Raw genomic sequence first — 5,415 nt, forward strand, 5'->3', positions numbered from 1 at the left:
AGTGCGGTGGCTCACGCCTGTAATCCCAGCACTTTGGGAGACCGAGGCTGGCGGATCGCCTGAGGTCAGGAGTTCAAGACTAGCCTGACCAACATGGTGAAACCCCCGTCTCTACTAAAAATGTAAAAATTAGCCTGGCGTGGTGGCGTGTGCCTGTAGTCCCAGCTCCTCAGGAGGCTGAGGCAGGAGAATCGCTTGAACCCAGGAGGTGGAGGTAGCAGTGAGCCGAGATTGCACCACTGCACTTCAGCCTGGGCAACAGAGTGAGATTCCATCTCAAGAAATAAAAGAAACTAAAGGGAATGTGAGGAGCCTACAGTCCCGGCAAACAGTTTTGTAACCCTCAGTTAGGTGAATTCTTCCCATATTTTGTCTCTGCAGATGCACTTGGAAGTTTGACTTCAACTTGAGTCCCAGATTCACCTCTTACTAACTCCGTGGCCTTGGACAAGTAGCTTAATGTTTCTGAGTGTCTGTTTTCTCATCTATAAACTGAAGATAACGGTAGTATCGCATCAAAGGCTGTCACAGGATGCGTGGCATTTAGCCAGTGCCTGGCATGTGACACTCTCAGGGCACTGTCCTATGACATTGTTTGCACCTTGCTTTCTTACTCCAGCAATACATCCAAACGTCTTCCTTTTGTAGCAAGGGGACACTTCTAACCCCAGTCTTTTATAGGAACCTTGTGTCTATAGCTCCAATCTTAGACCATCAGTACCACCAGTGGTGTTTTGTTGGTGTCAAATTTTCACCTGGTCCCACTCAGCCTAGCTACAACTTCCTCTTCCCCCACCTGCCTGCCCCCATCTTAGTCACATCATCTGTTCTCTGAGGCCCCCAGATAGAAGCCACCAGAACACCTCCCTCTCCCTCCACAGTTAACTGGGTTTCAAGCAATTCTGTTATTTCACTCTAACAGGACAGAATGGAGTCAGACAGACCTCCCTTTTTGTGCTGACCCTGTTACTTACACAGTGTGTGACAGTGAGCAGCTATCTCTCTTCCCTGAGCCTCAGTTTCTTCATCTGTAAGATGGAGCGATAGCAGACCTGTCACGTGGGGCTGCAGCTCTGATGGCGAAATGAGACGGCTCTCGTGAGTGTGCAGCACCGTGTGATCACAGGGTCAGTGCTCCACACGCACAACTGCAATTGCACCACTGCTGTGTGACCCCCGTCTCGCTCACTGCAGCCCTGGCTGTCATTCCAGCCCTGTTTGCAGCACTGACGTGACCTCCTAACGTGTCCCCACCTTCAATCTTTCCCAGGACAAATTTCAGTGTGTCACCAGGATGACTTTCCCAAGGCATATCTGGAGCAGGTCACTCTCTGCTCAAGACTTAGAGGGCTCACAGTCCCTACCATTGAACACCTGGAGGTGTCCCAGCCCCCTACGGCTTCCACAGGCCCCGTGGCTCTGGATACAGAGTCAGTTTCCAGCCTGGGACAGAGCTGTGCTCAGATCTTCCCACCCCTCTCTGTGAGTGCCCTCCACCTGCACGGAGACTGTTTCTCATTATCCCAGCAGCCCCCGCTGGGCTCAGACATCCCTCCTGGAGTTTGCATTTCCGGGTCCCCTCTGGGTCCGGCTCCCCTGAGCAAATACTTGGTGCACTGTCCACTGCCCACGCATCCTGCTCCACAGGGCTCTGTCTCCACCATGGCCCTGCAGCCTCTTGAGAGCAGATGCCCGTTCTGTTCACTTTTGCATCCTCTCTGCACCCCCAGCTTCCCTCTGCAAGCTTGAAATGCTTGTTCACTCTCCTGCTAATAAATAACGTTTTTCTCGAATTTAGATGTATAAAAGTTGATCCGCGGGCCAAAGGGTTTACATAGATCATTTACCTTTCCTGTGACTTATTCCAAGATGCCGAGGACAAAGAATTTTAAAAACCGCAATGCCCATCACTGGAACTGATGTAGCCATAGATGCCTCTGACACATGTGTTAGGAAACACACCTATATTGAATGTCACATGCCTCTTTTGTGATTGTGAGATGCGCATCGAACACATATACATGGTTCTTATCTATGGAAAGCCAGGAAAGGAACCACAACAGTGTGTGCCCTCTGTCCCTCGGGGGCAGGAGAATCGTGCCCTAGCACACGCAGAGGGCGGGGCTCAAACGTGCACGCTTGCCTTTCTTTCCTAAAACCATGCATCAAGCCTATTTGTTTAGTCCTGTTCTGAAAGATGATGCAACATGACTCGAAAGGAAGTGGGCAGCTGCCTTGCTGCGGCGAGGTAAGGAATGTCACGTCGCTCAAATGTGCTTCGCATTCCCAGAAATATGCCGCAGCTGAAAGGGAGGAGGATGACTCAGTGTTCCTCTAACTTTCAACACATCCACCACAGAGCCTGACCAGCGCTAAAGAGGGCAAGCCGGCGGAAAGTCCAGCCAGGGCGAGTTGCCAACACCGCACTCCCCGCCTCCCCGGGAGGCTGCTATGGCATTTGGGGTGCAGAGCCCAACCGAGTAAACCTGGTGTGCTTTTTTTTTTCAAGCTGGAATAACAGGGCTGTAGGTCCACGTTGTGTTCACGTGTTCTTAGGCAGCAGATGTCTGTAGAGGGGTACTTAGGGGAGGAAACGAGGGTGGAGGTGGCCTGTCCAGACTCTGCGAGTTTTCCAGCTGTGGTTCTGATAATTTCCTTTGCCCAAGTGGGGGTCTTTGTCCTTAGAACAGGATCTTTTAATAACACTCCTCCCTTTTTTTTTTTTTTGAGACCGAGTTTCACTCTTGTTGCCCAGGCTGAAGTGCAGTGGCACGATCTCAGCTCACCACAACCTCCACCTCTTGGGTTCAAGTGATTCTCCTGCCTCAGCCTTCCTGAGTAACTGGGATGTTCCAGAGAGTTCCACCTCTTCCTCCCCAGGCAGAGCAGCCTGGTACCTCCACACCCCGCCAAGAGTCGATCTCAGCATTTCCCAAACTCACTGTCGCTGGAACGATCTCTGCTCCAGACTCCATGCTTTTTGGGGATGTGGCAACTAAACTGGTAAAGAGGCCTGCTCCCTGCGCCGCCTGCCTGGGTGCTGGGTGCTGGGTGCTGGGTGCCTAAAGCCCTTGCAGGTGATGGCGAGGCAGTGGAGCAGGGCACCTGAGGTGCTGGGTTCAGGAGCTGCACAGCCCTGGGCTGGCTCCAGCTCCCCATTTTCTGGGAGTGAGAGTCGGAGGCTGGGATGCAGAGTCTCTCCCTCCAGGCTTCACTCTCTGCATCTGAAGGCCAGGAATGATAACAGCACCTGCCTCAGGGGTGGTCAGGACAAAATAACTGCATGGTTTTGTGAAGTACCTAGAAGGGTGCTGGATGCCATGATTCTTTTTTTTTTTTTTTTGAGATGGAGTCTCGCTCTGTTGGCCCAGCTGGAGTGCAGTAGCGTGATCTCGGCTCACTGCCTCCACCTCCCAGATTCACGCCTCAGCCTTCCTTCCGAGCACCTGGGACTACAGACTCTCGCCACCATGCCTGGCTAATTTTTGTATTTTTAGTAGAGAAGGGGGTTTCACCATGTTGGCCAGGTTGGTCTTGAATTCCGGACCTTGTGATCCACCCGCTTCAGCCTCCCAGAGCTCTGGGATTACAGGCGTGAGCCACTACACCTGGCCTCATGATTCTTAATAAATGAATTAACACCAAGGTTGCCTCCCTGGAGAATGTTCACTACTAGGTGGTGCCTTCACATGTGGGGTTTGCCATCTCATGGCTTCATGGGCTTGAGTCTTGCCCCACGGTGTCTCTAAGAGTTAAATCCGTGACCTCCACCAAAACTGAGCATGAGATACTCACTGAGTCCAGCAAAGAGCAGAGACCAGAGTCAAATTAAGAGAAAGAGACTCAGAAGGCACGGGAAGGAACGTCGATGTTGTCAGAAAAACCATATTCCACATAAATCCTCCTATTCACCAAACGAAAGATTCAGATGACAGGGGAGGGGCCACTTGCAGACCCTTTCCCACATCTCCCAGCAGAGTGTCCATCCTAAGGGGGAAATCAACGTTAAGAAATGACATTGGCTGGGCGCGGTGGCTCACACTTGTAATCCCAGCACTTTGGGAGGCGGAGGTGGGCAGATTCTTGAGCCTGGGGGGTTTGAGACCAGTCTGAGCAGTAAAGTTAAATCCCATCTGTACAAAAAATATAAAAATTAGCTGGGTGTGGTGGTGTGCACCTGCAGTCCTGGCTACCGAGGAGGCTGAGGTGGGGGAACCACTTGAGCCCAGGAGGTCAAGGCTGCGTTGAGCCGTGATGGCACCTACACTCCAGCCTGGGTGACAGACCCAGGTGAAGAACTTGTCTCAAATAAAAAATAAAAAATAAGAGAGAGAAAGGATAAAAAAAGATATTTTTAACCCTCTAACCTGAGAATTCTTCCAGATACAACTGAGATAGAGTCCACCCCCAAATTCCTCCGCCACCCAGGGCACACTGCAGTCAGGACTGGAGAGGCTCCCCTCAGCGGAGGCTTTGGCCAAACACGAAACTTGCATTCTTTTTTCTTTCTTCTTTCTTTTCTTCTCTTTTTCCTTTTTTTCTTCCCCAGATAGAGACAGGGATTCACCATGTTGCTCAGGCTGGTTGCCAACTTCTGGACTCAAGGGAACCGCCCACCTTGGCCTCCCAAAGTGTTAGAATTATAGGCATGGGCTACTGTGCCCAGCCCCAAAGCTTGCATTCTCCCCGGCCTTCGAGTATCTTTCACCTCTGGTGCCATTGCAGACATCTAAGTGGCTGCTCACCTCTGGCCAGGCTTCCGCGGCCTATGGCCAATGTGGATGCACAGACCCTTGCCCTCAGAGGGGCCCGCCCAGGGGGTTTAATTCTCTGCAATTGCCCTCTTGGACTTCTTTTTTTCTGAGACGGAGTGTTGCTCTGTCACCCAGGCTGGAGGCCAGTGGTGCGATCTCTGCTCACTGCAACCTCTGCCTCCTGGGTTCAAACGATTATCCTGCCTCAGCCTCCCGATTAGCTGGGATCACAGGCGCATGCCACCATGACCGGCTAATTTCTGTATTTTAGTAGAGATAGGGTTTCACCATGTTGTCTAGGCTGATCTCGAACTCCTGACCTCAGGTGATTTGCCCACCTTGGCCTCCCAAAGTGCTGTAATTACAGATGCGAGCCACGCACCCGGCCCCTCTCGGACTTCTTAATACTTTTCTTTCTGACTTTGTGGTTTGTAAATGAAGTCCAGTGGGATGAGGGATCTGGTGGCAGTGGGGCAGGGGCTGGGGGGATCAAGAACATTTAGGGTTTCAGGGTTAGGACTCAGGCGCCCTGCCCCAGGGCACCTGAGTCTGTGAGATTCCCAGAGATGTCTTTGAGGACCCGCCGCTCCCGCCCCCCACCCCGTCCCAGGGAGCACACCATTCAATCGCAAAGAAAAACCAGCATGACAGGCGAAGGGAG

The sequence above is a fragment of the Macaca fascicularis genome, chromosome 1 (assembly GCF_037993035.2).
Source record: "Macaca fascicularis isolate 582-1 chromosome 1, T2T-MFA8v1.1".
Taxonomy (NCBI): domain Eukaryota; kingdom Metazoa; phylum Chordata; class Mammalia; order Primates; family Cercopithecidae; genus Macaca; species Macaca fascicularis.